The sequence below is a fragment of the Bos javanicus genome, chromosome 14 (assembly GCF_032452875.1).
Source record: "Bos javanicus breed banteng chromosome 14, ARS-OSU_banteng_1.0, whole genome shotgun sequence".
Taxonomy (NCBI): Eukaryota; Metazoa; Chordata; class Mammalia; order Artiodactyla; family Bovidae; genus Bos; species Bos javanicus.
In genome coordinates, this window is record NC_083881.1 from 76,060,703 (window position 1) to 76,080,536 (window position 19,834).

At 39.4% G+C, this 19,834-nt stretch overlaps 1 protein-coding gene across 1 annotated transcript in view; it reads left to right on the forward strand.

Annotated features, from left to right (window-relative positions):
* CNGB3 (cyclic nucleotide gated channel subunit beta 3) overlaps nucleotides 1-19,834 on the forward strand; it is a 190,138-nt gene that overhangs the window by 42,119 nt on the left and 128,185 nt on the right. The window lies entirely within an intron of this gene.

Consider the following 19,834-nt stretch of genomic DNA (forward strand, 5'->3'; position numbering starts at 1 on the left):
GAGTTTTAATTGGCCAAAGAAAAAAGCTGCCTACTCACTGACAGAAATACATATGAGAATTCCACTCAAAGTGAAATACTGGCAAACAGCTTCAGAAGATAATTAGAATTCCTAGGCAATTTCCTTCTTCCAAGATGCTTTTTGAGAGGTGTGGGGAGGGGTTTATCATCTCTGGATAGCTTTAAATACTTAGACATGGGCTAATTTAAATTACAGATCTAATTTTAACTCTATTCTGTCCTTAAATGTAGCTGCTGATACATTTCCAGTCCCTGGTATGCTAGTGACCCCTGAATGAAGGAGATCAACTACCCTCTGTCATTTGCTCATATAGATGATCCCCCAGGTTTAAAAAAAAAAAAATAGATGGTGCTTTGGAAGTCCTAATGCATTTTTTCATTGTAACAATGTTAAAAGCAACAGATGCCAAGGTAGATCTATAGAATTCAATTTAGATTATAATTTCCTTAAGACCAGTGCTATTTGAAAGGAATATAGAGCTAATTGTGAGAAACTGTATTCCAAGTTTCAGCTTGGAACCCATCACTGCTACAGTGCCCTTCACACAGAGCTCCTGTCTCAACTCCCGAGGTGGATCAAGCCACTGAGAGCAGAGGTCCCCAGCCCCCAGGCCTCAGACTGGTACCGGTCCATGGTCCGTTAGGCAAGGGGCTGCACAGCAGGAGGTGAGTAAAGCTTCCTTTGTCTATATTGACAGCCGCTCCCTGTCGCTCACATTATGGCCTGAGCTCTCTGCCTCTTATCAGAGCAGCGGTTGCATTAGATTCTTGCAGGAGCAAGAACCCTGACTCTAAAGATGGAATATCTGAGATGGCCACAAAATAACATGCACAATAAATATAATCCACTTGAATCACCCCCAAACCATCCTCCCCCCTGGTCCATGGAAAAACTCTCCTCCATGAAACCGATCCCTGGCGCCAGAAAGACTGGGGACCTCTGACCTAGAAAGTAGCCTCTGATGTGGTTCCAAAGCCCAGGCAGAAAGTCCTTCAGAGCACCGTCTGCAAGAAAATGGCAAAAGAACAAGGGTTTTGGCTTTCGGGAGTGAGGCAGAACTTCCCACCCAGGCAGCCTCAAGAGTGAGGCAGAACTTCCCCCCAGGCAGCCTCAAATGTCTAATTCTAGGGACTCACACGTTCCTTGTTTGATCAGTGCTTGATGGCGACATTTTCAGCATCCCTGGTTTACAATATAGGAAAATGTAACTCGACGGGTCTCTCTTCCCCTCTATCTCCATCATTAAAGCACAGTCCTTTAGTAAATTTACAGTCAGTTTTGACTGCTAGGAACAGTGGCTGTGTGACTCTGGGCGACCCCATGGACTGTAACCCACCAGGCTCTTCTGTCCATGGGCTTTTCCAGGCAAGAGTACTAGAGTGGGTCACCATACCCTCCTCCAGAGGATCTTCCTGACCCAGGGATCAAAACAGGGTTTCTGGCATTGCAGGCAGATTCTTTACCCTCTGATCCACCAGGGAAGTCCCTGGGGACAATAAGAAGTATTAGTTTGTACGGCATATATTCTTTTATATAATAATTTTACACATTGCCACTAGGAAATCTGATAAATAGCACATATTGAAAGTAAAAACCATTCATGATCTCAATAGTTGTATATAATACCCGTTATAATAGTCCTTGTTGAAAAGTGCAAACGAAAGAATGATTGGATGAACAAGTTCACAGTGTAAGACCAAAAGGAGGTTTGACTCCCTTGTACAAGCTCCGTGGCAGTCTGCAATAGTCTGCCTAGCCCTGGCTCCTACTGTGCGGTGGACTGCTGAACTAAATCATGGATTAAGTTAAGAAAAAGAGGCGCAGCGCCAATCAGTCACAACAAAGCTTGAACTTTCCTCGGAACTGCCTTTGAGCAGCGTCAGGGCTTGCGCCCCTAACGTGCGTCTACACTGCCCCCTAGAGCCCACCCATCGGATGCGACGCAGCGACCGGCGTTATCGGACTAACCACGAAGCTGAACGCAGATCAAAGGAAAGCAGTGGCTACCGGGTAGAAGGAAATGATTAGAAAAGAAATCAGATCGCGTGCACTCAGCGAACTTCTATTATGGAAAAATAAATTATCAAAAAGCTCTGCTTTTCTCCTCCTCCCCACCCCAGCCCCACCCCCCTCTCTCTTTACCAATGCAATACACGTGTTGTTTTTCATTCTGGCCATGTCTGTGGGTGGAATGAAAAGGATCCTGTGATAAAGCTGTGAATTAAAACTTAAATATTATTTATTAATATTTGGATGTATCTGAAGGATTAAGTAGCCTTGTTTAAAACAGAAATCTGATTGATAGAAAAAGAATAGTGTATTAATGGAGAATGAAGATGACATCATAAATCACACAAAAAAATGAAAGACTATTCAAAGAATAATGTTGGGTGGTGAGCTAGTTTTAAGAAAGGGGGTTGTAGTTAGGTCTTCACATAAGTCCAAAGAGCCAAGTAGATTTCAGATGCTTAAAATTTAAACCAAAAAGTGATTTTCAAAAAAAATAAGAATATTGAAGTGAACATTTGGTACATATATAGAGAACTTTCTAAGCTGGAAGAAATGACAAAGGGAAATGTGGATAATTTATGTCAAAATAAAAACTTCATTATTTAAAAAACTGAGCAGGAACACAATAAGCTGAGAAAATGTCTACGCTTATATAGCCTATGAAAAACTGATACAAATATATAAGAAACAATACAATTTCTAAACCAGCAGTTAACAAGTAAAAAATGGCTTAAAAGAAAATGTGAAAGCATTTACCTTGAGAGTAACAAAAAAATGCTAATGAAAATTATAAGCTAATTATAAGCTAATGAAAATTTTTCAACCTAACATTAACAGAAATGCTTTTATAAGAACATCCAGTGCTGAAGAAGAGGAGGTAAAAGAAACATTCTCAAATACTGGTTGCATACCTTTAGAAAAATAATTCGCATGTATCAGAAATATTCATGCTCAAAAAATATTCAACCCTACTATTTTGGATAATTTATTTTAAGGAAATATTTAAGATTCTTAAATGTGTAAGAAGCTTTATGGTCAAAGATGATATTGCAACATTATCTATAATGATTCAAACTTACAGGCATATTACATGTCCAGCAATAGAACAATAGAGAAGAGCCTTAAGAATTGCTCACTGGTGGCTCCTGTCACACTGCAAAATGGATCACACAATCACTTACCCTCTGTGTTCTCAAAGATGATCACAGGGTCTGTCTCTGACCCTCAAGCCACCTTCATCTATTCACCTTAGAGGGTCTTAAAAATAGTCATTTTCTAGGTGTGCCATGATATGAAAAAGATTAGGAAGCATTTTATAGTGTAAACATTAAATGTGGTTATCACTAACCATTAAAAAGTTTACAAATTGTAATGTAAAAACTCAGATTACTAATAACAAAAAAGAGAGCACAAAGTCGTACATATCATATAACCTCAAATACATTTTTCAAATCTATACAGAATATACACCAAAATGTTAATAATAATTTTCCTTGACTACTAAACCTAAAATTCATATTATTTTTCTTCCTTCATGTTTTTGTATTTTCCAAGTTCTCAAAGATGATTACTCATTTTTAAGCACTGAAAAAAATGTTTAAGTCTTAAATTGTAAAATCCATAACAAAAGAGTACAAATATACTACAGCGGAAGTAGCTATTTCCAAGGGTTACCTATTGAATTTTTTTGTTGTTGTTGTTATATCATGAGATGACATGGTAGAGTTTGTCCCTAAGAGAGTTGTTTTAGATAACACACTACTACAGTGTAATTCTCCTGTTTTTCTAATCTTTTAAATTACTTCCTCAAGTTAGCTGTGGACACACCTAGAAAGAGTGGGTAATTAACTCTCTAGATATAATGTGGAAAGGATTCTTGCTTCAGAAGAATCAGATCAAAGGTCTTCTGATGTCCTTCAATTTAAGTCTGAATTTGGCAATAAGGAGTTCATGATCTGAGCCACAGTCAGCTCCCAGTCTTGTTGAAGAAAGTAGGGAAAACCACTAGACCATTCAGGTATGACCTAAATCAAATCCCCTATGATTATACAGTGAAAGTAAGAAATAGATTTAAGGGCCTAGATCTGATAGATAGAGTGCCTGATGAACTATGGAATGAGGTTTGTGACATTGTACAGGAGACAGGGATCAAGACCATCCCCATGGAAAAGAAATGCAAAAAAGCAAAATGGCTGTCTGGGGAGGCTTTACAAATAGCTGTGAAAAGAAGAGAAGCGAAAAGCAGAGGAGAAAAGGAAAGATATAAGCATCTGAATGCAGAGTTCCAAAGAATAGCAAGAAGAGATAAGAAAACATTCTTCAGCGATCAATGCAAAGAAATAGAGGAAAACAACAGAATAGGAAAGACTAGGGATCTCTTCAAGAAAATTGGAGATACCAAGGGGACATTTCATGCAAAGATGGGCTCGATAAAGGACAGAAATGGTATGGACCTAACAGAAGCAGAAGATATTAAGAAGAGGTGGCAAGAATACACAGAAGAACTGTACAAAAAAGATCTTCATAACCCAGATAATCACGATGGTGTGATCACTGACCTAGATCCAGACATCCTGGAATGTGAAGTCAAGTGGGCCTTAGAAAGCATCACTATGAACAAAGCTAGTGGAAGTGATGGCATTCCAGTGGAGCTATTCCAAATCCTGAAAGATGATGCTGTGAAAGTGCTGCACTCAATCTGCCAGCAAATTTGGAAAACTCAGCAGTGGCCACAGGACTGGAAAAGGTCAGTTTTCATTCCAATCCCAAAGAAAGGCAATGCCAAAGAATGCTCAAACTACCACACAATTGCACTCATCTCACACGTTAGTAAAGTAATGCTCAAAATTCTCCAAGCCAGGCTTCAGTAATACGTGAACCGTGAACTTGCTGATATTCAAGCTGGTTTTAGAAAAGGCAGAGGAACCAGAGATCAAATTGCCAACATCCACTGGATCATCGAAAAAGCAAGAGAGTTCCAGAAAAACATCTATTTCTGCTTTATTGACTATGCCAAAGCCTTTGACTGTGTGGATCACAATAAACTGTGGAAAATTCTGAAAGAGATGGGAATACCAGACCACCTGACCTGCCTCTTGAGAAATCTGTATGCAGGTCAGGAAGCAACAGTTAGAACTGGACATGGAACAACAGACTGGTTCCAAATAGTTTTAAAAGGAGTTCGTCAAGGCTGTATATTTTACCCCTGCTTATTTAACTTATATGCAGAGTACATCATGAAAAATGCTGAGCTGGAAGAAGCACAAGCTGGAATCAAGATTTCCGGGAGAAATATCAATAACCTCAGATATGCAGATGACACCACCCTTATGGCAGACAGTGAAGAGGAAGTAAAAAGCCTCTTGGTAAAAGAGGAGTGTGAAAAAGTTGGCTTAAAGCTCAACATTCAGAATACTAAGATCATGGCATCTTGTCCCATCACTTCATGGGAAATAGATGGGGAAACAGTGGAAACAGTGTCAGACTTTATTTTGGGGGGCTCCAATATCACTGCAGATGGTGACTGCAGCCATGAAATTAAAAGACGCTTACTCCTTGGAGGGAAAGTTATGACCAACCTAGATAGCATAATCAAAGGCAGAGACATTACTTTGCCAACAAAGGTCTGTCTAGTCAAGGCTAGGGTTTATCCAGTGGTCATGTATGGATGTGAGAGTTGGACTGTGAAGAAAGCTGAACGCCAAAGAATTGATGCTTTTGAACTGTGATATTAGAGAAGACTCTTGAGCATCCCATGGACTGCAAGGAGATCCAGCCAGTCCATTCTAAAGGAGATCAGTCCTGGGTGTTCCTTGGAAGGAATGATGCTGAAGCTGAAACTCCAGTACTTTGGCCACCTCATGCGAAGAGCTAACTCATTGGAAAAGACCCTGATGCTGGGAGGGATTGGGGGCAGGAGGAAAAGGGGACGACGGAGGGTGAGATGGCTGGATGGCATAACCAACTCGATGGACATGAGTTTGAGTGAACTCTGGGAGTTGGTGATGGACAGGGAGGCCTGGCGTGCTGCAATTCAAGAGTCAGACACGACTGAGCGACTGAACTGAGATGTCCTTCAAAGCTTGCCTTCTGCACCCCAGTCCACCAATAGTATGGATCATTAGTGGGTGCTAGAGGCCCACATTTCAGGGAACGTGGGCCTCTTTCAATACTGAAAGAAACTAAATCCCAAGAAATCTGTAATATTACTAATGTTAACATATTTTACCATCTTAGACTTGAAAATTTGAAGTTCCAGCTCATAATATGTTTTCTTTTGCTTGCCAAAGAGATTTTTTACAACTGAGGAACATCTGAACCTAAAAGAAAAGAGCAATGAATGCTATGTGCATAAATTGTGATTTGGAAAATTATCAAAGTGTTGACACTGTTAGTCGCTTAATCATGTCCAACCCTTTGTGACCCCATGGACTGTAACCCACCAGGCTCCTCTGTCCGTGGGATTCTCCAGGCTTTCTCCAGTGGTCGAACCCAGGGGTCAAACCTAGGTTTCCACATTGCAGGCAAATTCTTTGCTGTCTGAGCCACCAGGGAAGTCTATGAGCTCATAGCTATTAAAATATAAAAATAATTTATTTTCATAGACTATCAAAGTGTATAAAAATAAGGCATTCTTTTCAGGCTAAGGAGGTAAAGGTTTTAGTAGAGTTAGAATTCAATATTTGTAATATTGTTTATATTTTAAATTATATTGAAATGATAATTACCCAGAAGCTAGAAAACATGATTTAGAAATATCTAAAACATTCTTTCCCTTTGCTCTACCAGTTCATCTGCTTTGGGGCTGTTCTGGTTTTGATTCATATTATAACCAGAAGGCATTGGAGGTAAGGAGTTAGAATTTAAACAGTTTAATCTTATTCACTGTAACTGGAAGACATTTTGCAAATAGAAAATAACATTAAAGAGATGTATATTCTTTATCAAGAAAATTTTCCAGAATGTTTACCATAGGTCCCATTTTTAATCATTTCTTTGTTTATCTGGCTGCTTCAGGACTTCCCTGCGCCACGTGGGCTCTTTCACTGAGGCGTGTGGACTCTGGTTGTGGGGCACAGGCTCAGCAGTTGTGGGTTTGGACTTAGCTGCCTTCTGGCCTGTGGGATCCCAGTTTCCCAACCAGGAGTTGAACCTGTATCCCTTCATTGCAAGATGGATTCTTAACTATTGGACCATTAGAAAAGTCTCTTTAGCTACCTTTTAAATACAACTAGGTGAAAATATCTACTCATGGAAATTTCCTGGTGGTAAATTTCCATGTGATCAACTAAATGATGCTGAGTATGCAAGTGCTTGGAAATGGTAGGCTAGATACTGTAATAATCTCTAAGGTGTATGCAAAAGCCCTTGTCAGAGCTGAGTTAATCACTGACTAGGTTTTTTTTTTTTTTAATATCACAAGAAGTTTCAGATATTTATGTTAAAGTGAAATATCCCTATTAAAATATTGCTTCTCATAGTATGTGGCTCTTACTGTATAGTAATTCGTTTGGAAATTCTTAAGCGTCCTTTTTTCGAAATAAAAATCTACAGCAATGAAGCGCTTTTGTAAACACAAAAAAGAAATTGAGCATGTTAAAATTTTGTGGGGGTCTTGCTATTTTATTTGACTTGATTTGGATTGAAAGAGAAACAGAGAAGGAAGGAAGGAAAGAGGGTAGGAACAAAGAAAGGAGGGAGGTGGGGAAGGAGGCAGGGAAAAGGGGGAGAGGAAGTGGGGGAAAGATGGGGTGGTGAGGAAGGGGGAAAAAAGGAGAAACTATATCTCGATTCTAATTGAGTCTCCTCTCAGAGAGCCTGAGAGGAAAGATTAAAGGATTTACCACCTGCTAAGGTTGGAAGATTATGAGCATTGTGCAAAAAAAAAATATTCTGACAACCCTATAAATTTAGCAAAAAGGATCTAACACAATGAGATTGATATAGGGGAAATCTAACTATCCAAACTGCAATTTTTCAAGGATAAAAGACTTGAAAGCTTCAGGAGTTTTTTTTTCTTTTTATTAGTTATTGTAGATGTCAGGACATTATTTTTCTTAGGCCAGAATCATACACAGTATTTAACAAGGAACCACGAGTGCTAAAAAATGGTCTATTGGAAATGGTACACGTACGCTATATTTTGACATGCAATAGTCTGAATTCTGTTATTTTTTAAATAAGAGCCAATTAATTTATAATTGAGCTATTAACACAATAACATCTTAATGAAGAGGATTTTTAAATTCTGTTGTATTTTTTAACATGACACTAATGTGCAATATTTGGAATAGGAAAAGAGGTTCAACTTGAGAGGACTTTTAAATATATGTTGTCAGTTGAAAAATAAATTATGGGAGTATTCTACTTCACTAACTTTCAAAATGCAAAGCTGTAACTAGATGATTACTTGCCTTGTCATTGATCACTAATTTGAAGAAGATAATATTAGCTGAGAAAACTGAGAAAATAAACCCAGCACCCAGGACAGTAGATTGCACGCTGAAGTAGAAGAGGGGACAATAAGTAAGAACTGTGTGGCAGGGTCAGAGAACAGAGAAGAGTCCAGAATGAGAAAGGTGAGTGAAGAGAGAAATACTTTCAATGACAGACTATCTTCATCCTGTTACTTGTAAACTTGCCGTGGTCCAGTGTGATCCAGCTTTAAATCGCGAAGCAGCTACAACGCATCACTGTGACCCAGGGAGCCCTGACTTCATCCTAGCAGCGCTTTTCAACTTACGCTCGCCCTCTACACCGCAGTGAGGATCCCAGACTCTTCATAGAACTCTGTCCACCTAACACCCGATCCTTGGCCACTACCACTCACCTCATCATCTACACCCCACTCCTAAGGCTCCTTCTGAAATAAAACAATCTTGGTCATTTGTATCTTAACATAAATTATGCCTCTCTCAAAAGCAAGTTGAGCCTAATTCTAATTATGGAATGGAAAGCTTTTCCCCTATTAAGAAATCTTGCATATCATCAAAAATGTGGGACAGTTCTAGGAAGGGAGCAGAGCAAAGGAATCAAACACTAGGCAACTTTTTCCTTTCTTTCTATAAAGGTGTCCTTGACTCAGTCAAAGCCTCCACCCAGTACAAGCTTGAAATATCATTTCTATTCCATTCATTAAAGATAATTACTTCTCCTTGACTATAAGGTCATAATAATGCTCACACACAGGTAGATTCAGAAGCATTATTTTGTCCTGATGAAAATTTTATTTAATTTCCAAGGGACATCTAAATAACAAATAACATTTAGAAGAATCTTCAACTACAACTGATTTGAATATACTATATAAAAATATGCCCATGTATTAATTTTCAAAGAATAGTATAATATAAAATCTAGAAACTATAGACCACACAGTTCTATGCTTGATCCCATGCAGAACTCTAAAATGGATTGTTAAATATGACTTTTGAACACTTAGAAAACAAAATGGTATTCCTTAAATAGCAAGTGGGAGTTGCTAGAATTCGTCCCATTAACCTCGTTTTAGGAAAGAATTTCACAGTTTTTTATAGTATATTCTCAAACAAGATGGGGAAATGTGTTCAGTAAATCCACAGTTCTCTGAAAACATAGACCTACTACTAAATTTTAATAAATGAACCAGTGTAAACCTGATCATCTGTAATGTCATTACTCCAGACTCTGTATGTTATATTGTGCAGCTCAACATATTTTTCAATGACTAGGAGAAAGTCACAGATGATACAAGTCCCAAGTCTAAAATTAAAACAAAATAAGATAAGATAGCAAATATATTTGTGGTGGATAAAAAAAATAACAGATTGAAATAATAGATTAAAATAAATGAAACTAAAGAACTTGATTCTTCTCTTCAAACTTCCACTTACTGTTCTTACAGCCTGGGACAAACCTTTTAATTTGGTAGAACCTCATTTCCTCATTTAAAAAGGAGACTAATCTCAAGTAGTTTTATTCATGGGGCTGTTGAGAGATTCAAATAAGGCAAGAATGGTAAAAACCCTTTTAAAATCATGAGTGCCATTAAAAAAAATTTTTTTTTTTAATGTGCAAGAAACAAATGTAGAATTCCTAGTAGAAGTTTTAAATATTCAACCACTTGAATACAGACTGAGGGAGAGCCACTTAGGGTGAGAGGAGAGGCAAGACAGGTAAAGAAGATTAAGAATCTGCAGACTATTAGGCAGAAAAGAAATAAGATACAAGGATGTAATGTTTAGCACAGAAAATATAGTCAACAGTTTATAATATTTTTATATGGAGTATAATCTATAAAAATATTATATCACTATTAAGTACACCTGAAGCTAATATTATATTGCAAATCAAATATGCTTTAATTGAAAAAGAAGATAACAGAACAAACAACCCAATTATCAAAAAAAAAAAAAAATGAGCAAAAGGTCTGAACAGACATCTCATCAAAGATAGACAAATGGAAAGTAATATGTGAAAATACACTCAACATCATTTGTCTTTAGGAAATTGCAAATTAAAGCAAGGAGGTATCACAACACACCTGTGAGAATGTCTAGAATTCAAAATATTGAAACCCCAAATGCTGATAATATCATGGAGCAACTGGAACTCTCATCCACTGCGAGCAGGAAAGAAAAGCGGTGGGGTCACCCTGGAAGCCAGCGCAGTAGTTTCTAACGAAGATAATCTTGGTCTGAATACATAACCCAGCAAGCACACTTCTTACCCAAATCTACCCAAGTGAGTTAAAAACTTTTGTCCACACAAAACCTGCATATGGGGCTAATGGCAATTTTATTCATAATTGCCAAAACTGAGACTAAAATTTATAGAGGACTCTTTAATGCATAATGCTAAGTAAAAAAAGCCAATCTGAAAAGCTATGTACTATGTAATTCCAACTATACAACATTCTGCAAGGCAAACTGTAGAAACATAAGAACGGTGCTTTCCAAGGATTTGGGGGAGGGAGGGATTTTATATGGATAAATAGGTGGAATACAGGGAAGCTTTAGGACATTGAAGCTATCCTGTATGATACTGTAATGGATTCATATCGTTATGCACTTGTCAAAATCCACATAACTGTGTAGCACAAAGAGTAAATCCCAATGCAAACTATAGGCTTTAGTTCATAATCATATTTTTCATGATTGCAACAAGGTAGTCGTGTTAGTCACTCAGTCATGTTCCACTCTTTGCTATCCCATAGACTGTAGCCCACCAGGCTCCTCTGTCCATGGGATTCTCCAGGCAAGAATACCGGAGTGGGTTGCCATGCCCTCCTCTAGGGGATCTTCCCAACCCAGGGATCTAAACTGAGTCTTCTGCATTGCAGGCAGATTCTTTACTGTCTGAGCCACCAGAGAAGTCCCATAAACCACATGAATGCAAGAGGTTAATAATAGGGGAAATGGAGGTTGAGGAGAGGCACATGAGGCAGGAGCTCTCTGTGCTTCCTCCTCAAATGTAAACCTACAACTTCTCTAAAATATAAAGTCTTTGTTTAAAAAGTAATGATAACAAAGTCTATCAATTAAAAAAATCTTGCCAGTAATGACGGCTATTTACACATGGAATGCACAACTTTCAGAGACAGGCAGTTGCTATCATCAAGAAAGTTCACAGAGAGATCAAACGGCCATCTGTCCCAAGCAGGGGAGAGAGGATTCTCCCTTTGAAAGGAAGGTTAAACTGCTTGATCCCAAAGAGCCCTATCACTCCCCCTTTAATCCATTAGAAATGATCAAGGTGCTGCTGCTGCTAAGTCGCTTCAGTCGTGTCTGACTCTGTGAGACCCCATGGACTGCAGCCTACCAGGCTCCCCCGTCCCTGGGATTCTCCAAGCAAGAACACTGGAGTGGGTTGCCATTTCCTTCTCCAATGCATGAGAGTGAAAAGTGAAAGTGAAGTCGCCCAGTCGTGTCCGACTCTTCTCGACCCCATGGACTGCAGCCTAGCAGGCTCCTCCGTCCATGGGAGTTTCCAGGCAAGAATACTGGAGTGGGGTGCCATTGCCTTCTCCGGATCAAGGTGCAGCTCTCGTCAAATTACTCCCTTTGCTTCTCGCTGCTTCTGAGGCCACCAGGAATGCCTGTATTTCCACCACAATCTAACCGTAGTGGGAGGGAGATGTGGCAGTGTGTCTATAATGTCAAAACTAAGCTCCCTTCCAGGCATACTGCAAACTGCCATTGTCAGCTGCCACAAGTGTGAGACTGGTCATATTCCACTGAGATTGATCAATTTCATTAGGATACCACACCTCTTTACTGCAGGGAAAGACTACTTTAAGAGTTGACTCCTAAATTAGACATTTCTTTGCTATTTCAGACCCAAGGTTGACGTTCTGGCTCTGTGAACAACAAGAGTTCCTAAAACGTGAAAAGAAGAATAGTGTTTGCTAGCAATTTTTAGCAATATGTGAGCTTTGCTAAATCCTAACAGTTGAGGTGCTACCCTTTCAAAATCTACTGAAAATATATAGATTTTTTCCACAGAGAAAAAATATGCATGAACAGTTTTAAAGGGTATGCAATTTCAGGGTTTCAAAGAATTTCTGAAACCAAAAGAACCTTCAAATAATCAATGAAGCCTAAGTTAAGAACTCCTGCAGCAGCAAACTGAGTACTTGGTGGTTCCCACACGTATATTCTGCTCATGTTATTTCTTGCACTAACATGCCCTCCCACCCACCTCCTGCTGGGTCATTAATTCTGTTATCTAGCCTCACAATAACTAACCCGTTTTACCCAAAACATTTCTCTGCTGGTCCTCTCTAGCTCCCAGGAGTTCTGTGCTCATTCATATCTCCACGCTTGTGCTCACTCTCTTAACCCCTCAGTTTCCTCCATTACTTGAACTCACATATCAAGAGAGATGATTTACACAATCATCTCAAAGCTATCTACTTTTTGAAGATTTGTCTGATAATTCCTTGCTGTGCTGTGCTTAGTCACTCAGTCGTGTCCGACTCTGTGACCCCATGGACTGCACCCCGCCAGGCTCCTCACCGTGGGGATTCTCCAGGCAAGAATGTTGGAGTGGGTTGCCAGCCCTCCTCCAGGGGGAATCTTCCTGACCCAGGGATTGAACCCAGGTCTCCCTCATTTCAGGCGGATTCTTTCCCTTTATCAAGGATGGTGGAAATCACACAATTCTGGAAATATATTGACAATTACAGGGTTTTTTTTTTTCATTTTTATACTAAATTATTTAAGAACAAGTCATGTGACTTACCTTTTTAGCATATTAAGATACCTATGAGTCCTCTGTAAACACTTGATTACTTCTCCTTGAAGCTTAGCACACTGTAATATAAGGTGACGTTATAATGTTACAACACTAGTAGCAATTAGCTTCTGAGTGAATGACTGGATTGTGGATTTAAAAAAAAAAAATGACTGTGGTGAGATTCATACAACATAAAATTAACCATCTTAAAATGAGCTACTGAGTAGTGGTTAGTACATTCACTGCTGTTCGACCACATCTAATTTCAAAACATTTCCATTATGTTAAAGTAAATCTTTTATCCGTTAAACAGTTTCTCTCCATATTTTTCCCCCTCCAATGCCTAACATCCGCCAATCTGTGTTCTGCCTCCATGTATCTATCCATTCTGGATATTTTGTCTAAATGCAGTCAGATGATACGTGACATCGTGTTCCTGGCTTCTCTCACTTAGTGTAATGGTCTCAAGGTTCATCCTTGCCATGGCATGCATCCCTACTTCATTCTTTCTCGTGGCCAAATACCATTCCATTATACGTGGATACCAGAATTTCTTTATCCACTCGCGCACTGGTGGCCATTCGGGCTGCTTCCGTCTCTTGGCTGTTGTGAATAAGCCTGTTATACAGGCTTGTTCCCGTGTTTGTCTACCTGCCTGTTTTCCACTATTTGGAGCATAAACCCAAGAGTGGAGGTGTGAGCTCATGTAATAATCATGTGGTTAACTTTTTGAGGAACTGTCAAATTATTTTCCACAGCAGCTGAACCATTTATTTTCCCAATGATATACGAGGTACAAGGGTTCCAATTTCTCTAAAACCTTGTCAACACTAATTTTTCGTTTTTCATTTTGCTGGGTTTGAGGTGGTACTTCTGGATGATGACTTTAAAACAGTGCACTGTTTTGAATACATCTTTAACATCTGTAGGGGTGAATTTACTGTAAAGCTAATAAGCTTTATGTTTTAGAGCCCCTCACTAAAGATTCGGCATTGAAATTAGGACTCAATTTTCTATTCTTTTTAATTAAAAGAGCCCTATAAATTATATAGTTTCCAGCTCCCAAAATTTGAAGTTTCCCTGCACACAACCAAATGAAAATATCTAGTGTTCAAGAATATAACAAAAATATCCCTATCTCCAGCTGTGGTGGTGCATTCTTTCGCTTGCAGAGTCACCATATTTGACTCAAAGCCTTTATGACAAATAATCTTACCTCCTGAGTAAGATGTTTAAGAACCTCGTATTACAGATGGCATGACAGGAATCTTAATAATCCCAGTCGCTTATCAATTGCAGGACAACCTGAATCCAGCTTATGGTTAGAAAGCCAAGCATAAATTTTTGTTTCCAAAAGGATACATACACAGTTCTGCTGACAATTACCTCTTCTTTTCCAATATCAAATTAAAAAGAACAGAGCCATAGGGTGTCTACAATATTTTAAAGCTGCAATCTCTTTTACATTATTTCTGCATTTTGCTTGTAGCCAATAAGATGATTCTGTCACATTCACTGAGAGGAATCAAGTTGCAGATGCAAATTTATATGACTATTGATGTCCCTGATTTACATAAAAGTCTGTGGTGCGCATCCAAGATCGGTACTGCCTACAAATAGATCAAATGGCAAGCTCCCTCAACCATGCTTATATGATTTATGGCTAAGCTTTACTCTACATACTGTTATGCCCTTCAGAAACTGGGTTATTTGAACCGAATGTTCAGTGTAATACAGTATGTGACAGACAATGCAAATTATTTGCACAAGACATGGTAAGCAATTTTGACTGTAAAGCTTGATTACAGTGTTCATCAGGAGGGTGCCCTGCCGCTCCAAAAAGCCCTGGCGATTTATGTTATCATCCCATATGCTGTTCTTTGCTTTCCACATTTTCCTCTTAAAGATTCAAGCGCATTCCCATAGTTCGTCACGTTATTCTCCCCTGTAAAATATTCACTTTACCTTACATATGAGCAAACTAAGTTTAAGTTAGTGTCATTCAATTTTAACAAGTTCACCTTCCAGTTCATATTGCTAAAATGGGACTAAATGACTAGATTCTTGCTCAGTTGTGTTCCGTGTACTCAGAATATTCTCCATTTTTTAAGAGAAGTAACTCACTATAAACCTAGCTTGGCCTCTTAAAATCAAAATACTCACCTTTCACAGATCTCAAAATATTGAGTTCTAAGTATTTGCATTTTCCCTTCTATAGTTCCGTCATAATCTGTTAATAACCTTCCATCACCAATTTTCATACATACATGGTTTTTCATCATGTAGGCTGTCTCAGTCCATCAGAAAAGGGATACAGTGAAGCCCATCTCATTGAGCTTTGTGGGAAACGTGTGCTATTGACACAGCCAGCATTCAATACAAGTTATAGCGTTCCCCCTGCCCCCTTACTTAATGGGTGCTTAAGTCAATGAAAAAGTATGAATTCTGCCAACATTTACAGACTTAAGCTTGTAAAACCACTCTTACAGAACAATATTTCTCAAACTACTGTGCAAACTATCTGAGGAGCTAGTCGAAATGCAGATTCTGTTTCAATAGGTCTGGGGTGGAACCTGATATTCTGGGTTTCTGAAAAGTTCTCAGGCGATGCCAATATGGGTCCACAGACCACTCTTTGAGTGGCAAGGTTACAGATCCATGCTTCTAACCTGACTATGCTAAAGGTAACTAAGCAGGTAGCTCGCTGTTTTTTTGTTTAATGAAACTTTCAATTTGGGTAACAGTAAATTTACATACTGTTATAAGAAATAATATAGAAATTTCCCATATACCTTTCATCCAATGATAACACCTTGCAAACTACAGAACAATAGCACAACTGGTATATTAAGATAGATAATCGACTGATCTTACGCAGATTTTCCCTGTACGCGTGTGTGTGTTTGTGTTTTATGTAATTTTATCCCATGTAAGTTCATGTATCCATCACCAGTCAAAATACAAAACAGTTCCATCAAAGGTCTCTCCTGTTGCTTTTTATAGCCGCATGCATTTTCTCCCTACCCAACACCCTGTCCCTTCCCTGGCCCTGACAATCACTAATCTGTTGTCCAGCTCTAAAATTTTCCCATGTTTAAAAAGGTTATACAAATGGAATGGGTTATACAAATGGAAAAGGCTTCTAACCTTTGGAGATTGGTTTTTAATCATTATAATTCCCTGGAGATTCATGCAAAGTATAATGTGCATCAATAATGCATTCCTTTTATTCCCCATGATATGGCTGTACCATAGTCTAATCATTCAATCACTGAAGAGTATCTAAGTTGTTTCCTGTTTGGGTTTATGAAGAAAAAAAATCTGCTTTTGCACATCTGTGTACAGGCTTTTGTGTGAACACAAGTTTTTAGTTCTTGGGGATAAATGTGCAAATGTGAAATTGTTGGGTCATACAGTAATCACTTTTAGATTTATAAGAAATGATGCAATTTCTCCACATTCTTTCCAGCATTTGGTAATGTCACTTTTTTTATTTTAGCCATTCTGATAGATGTGTAGTGACACATCACTGCAGCTTTCATTTGTAATGGTCACTGATATTCTAAGCCTTTTCATATGCTTATTTGCCACTTTTATATCTTATTTTTTGAAATGTCTGTTCAAGTCTTTTGTTCAATTTATATTCACTTCAGTTAAGTCGCTCAGTCATGTCCGACTCTTCATGACCCCATGAATCGCAGCACACCAGGCCTCCCTGTCCATCACCAACTCCCGGCGTTCACCCAGACTCACGTCCATTGAGTCAGTCATGCCATCCAGCCATCTCATCCTCTGTTGTCCCCTTCTCTTCTTGCCCCCAATCGCTCCCAGCTGCAGAGTCTTTTCCAATGAGTCAACTCTTCGCATGAGGTGGCCAAAGTACTGGAGTTTCAGCTTTAGCATCATTCCTTCCAAAGAAATCCCAGGGCTGATCTCCTTCAGAATGGACTGGTTGGATCTCCTTGCAGTCCAAGGGACTCTCAAGAGTCTTCTCCAACACCACAGTTCAAAAGGATCAGTTCTCCGGCACTCAGCCTTCTTCACAGTGAACTCTCACATCCACACATGACCACAGGAAAAACAATAGCCTTGACTAGATGAACCTTTGTTGGCAAGGTAATGTCTTTGCTTTTGAATATGCAAACGCTACTAAAGTAATGCTCAAAATTCTCCAAGCCAGGCTTCAGCAATATGTGAACTGTGAATTTCCTGATGTTCAAGCTGGTTTTAAAAAGGCAGAGGAACCAGAGATCAAATTGCCAACATCCACTGGATCATCGAAAAAGCAAGAGAGTTCCAGAAAAACATCTACTTCTGCTTTATTGACTATGCCAAAGCCTTTGACTGTGTGGATCACAATAAACTGGAAAATTCTGAAAGAGATGGGAATACCAGACCACCTGATCTGCCTCTTGAGAAATCTGTATGCAGGTCAGGAAGCAACAGTTAGAACTGGACATGGAACAACAGACTGGTTCCAAATAGGAAAAGGAGTTCGTCAAGGCTGTATATTGTCACCCTGATTATTTAACTTATATGCAGAGTACATCATGAGAAACGCTGGACTGGAAGACACACAAGCTGGAATCAAGATTACGGGGAGAAATATCAATAACCTCAGATATGCAGATGACACCACCCTTATGGCAGAAAGTGAAGAGGAACTCAAAAGCTTCTTGATGAAAGTGAAAGTGGAGAGTGAAAAAGTTGGCTTAAAGCTCAACATTCAGAAAACGAAGATCATGGCATCTGGTCCCATCACTTCATGGGAAATAGATGGGGAAACAGTGGAAACAGTGTCAGACTTTATTTTTCTGGGCTCCAAAATCACTACAGATGGTGACTGTAGCCATGAAATTAAAAGACACTTACTCCTTGGAAGGAAAGTTTTGACCAACCTAGTAGCATATTCAAAAGCAGAGACATTACTTTGCCAACAAAGGTCCATCTAGTCAAGGCTATGGTTTTTCCTGTGGTCATGTATGGATGTGAGAGTTGGACTATGAAGAAGGCTGAGCGCCAAAGAATTGATGCTTTTGAAGTGTGGTGTTGGAGAAGACTCTTGAGAGTCCCTTGGACTGCAAGGAGATCCAACCAGTCCATTCTGAAGGAGATCAGCCCTGGGATTTCTTTGGAAGGAATGATGCTAAAGCTGAAACTCCAGTACTTTGGCCACCGTATGTCAAGAGTTGACTCATTGGAAAAGACTCTGATGCTGGGAGGGATTGGGGGCAGGAGGAGAAGGGGACGACGGAGGATGAGATGGCTGGATGGCATCACTGACTCGATGGACGTGAGTCTCAGTGAGCTCCGGGAGTTGGTGATGGACAGGGAGGCCTGGCGTGCTGCAATTCATGGGGTCGAAAAGAGTCAGGCACGACTGAGCGACTGATCTGATCTAGGTTGGACATAACTTTCCTTCCAAGGAGTAAGCGTCTTTTAATTTCATGGCTGCAGTCACCATCTGCAGTGATTTTGGAGCCCCCCAAAATAAAGTCTGACACTGTTTCCACTGTTTCCCATCTATTTCCCATGAAGTGATGGGACCAGATGACATGACATCTTCGTTTTCTAAATGTTGAGCTTTAAGCCAACTTTTTCACTCTCCCCTTTCACTTTCATCAAGAGGCTTTTGAGTTCCTCTTCACTTTCTGACATAAGGGTGGTATCATCTGCATATCTGAGGTTATTGATATTTTTCCTGGCAATCTTGATTCCAGCTCGTGCTTCTTCCAGCCCAGCGTTTCTCATAATGTACTTTGCATATAAGTTAAATATTCAGGGTGACAATATACAGCCTTAACATACTTCTTTTCGTATTTAAACCAGTCTGTTGTTCCATGTCCAGTTCTAACTGTTGCTTCCTGACCTGCATACAGATTTCTCAAGAGGCAGGTCAGGTGGTCTGGTATTCCCATCTCTTTCAGAATTTTCCACAGTTCATTGTGATCCACACAGTCAAAGGCTTTGGCATAGTCAATAAAGCAGAAATAGATGTTTTTCTGGAACTCTCTTGCTTTTTCCATGATCCAGTGGATGTTGGCAATTTGATCTCTGGTTCTTCTGCCTTTTCTAAAACCAGCTTGAACATCAGGAAATTCACAGTTCACATATTGCTGAAGCCTGGCTTGGAGAATTTTGAGCATTACTTTACTAGGGTGAAAGATGAGTGCCATTTTGTGGTAGTTTGAACATTCTTTGGCATTGCCTTCTTTGGGATTGGAATGAAAACTGACCTTTTCCAGTCCTGTGGCCACTGCTGAGTTTTCCAAATTTGCTGGCAGATTGAGTGCAGCACTTTCACAGCATCATCTTTCAGTATTTGGAATAGCTCCACTGGAATGCCATCACTTCCACTAGCTTGTTCATAGTGTTGCTTTCTAAGGCCCACTTGACTTCACATTCTAGGATGTCTGGCTCTAGGTCAGTGATCACATCATCGTGATTATCTGGGTCATGAAGATCTTTTTTGTACAGTTCTTCTGTGTATTCTTGCCACCTCTTCTTAATATCTTCTGGTTCGTTTAGGTCCATACCATTTCTGTCCTTTATCGAGCCCATGTTTGCATGAAATGTCCCCTTGGTATCT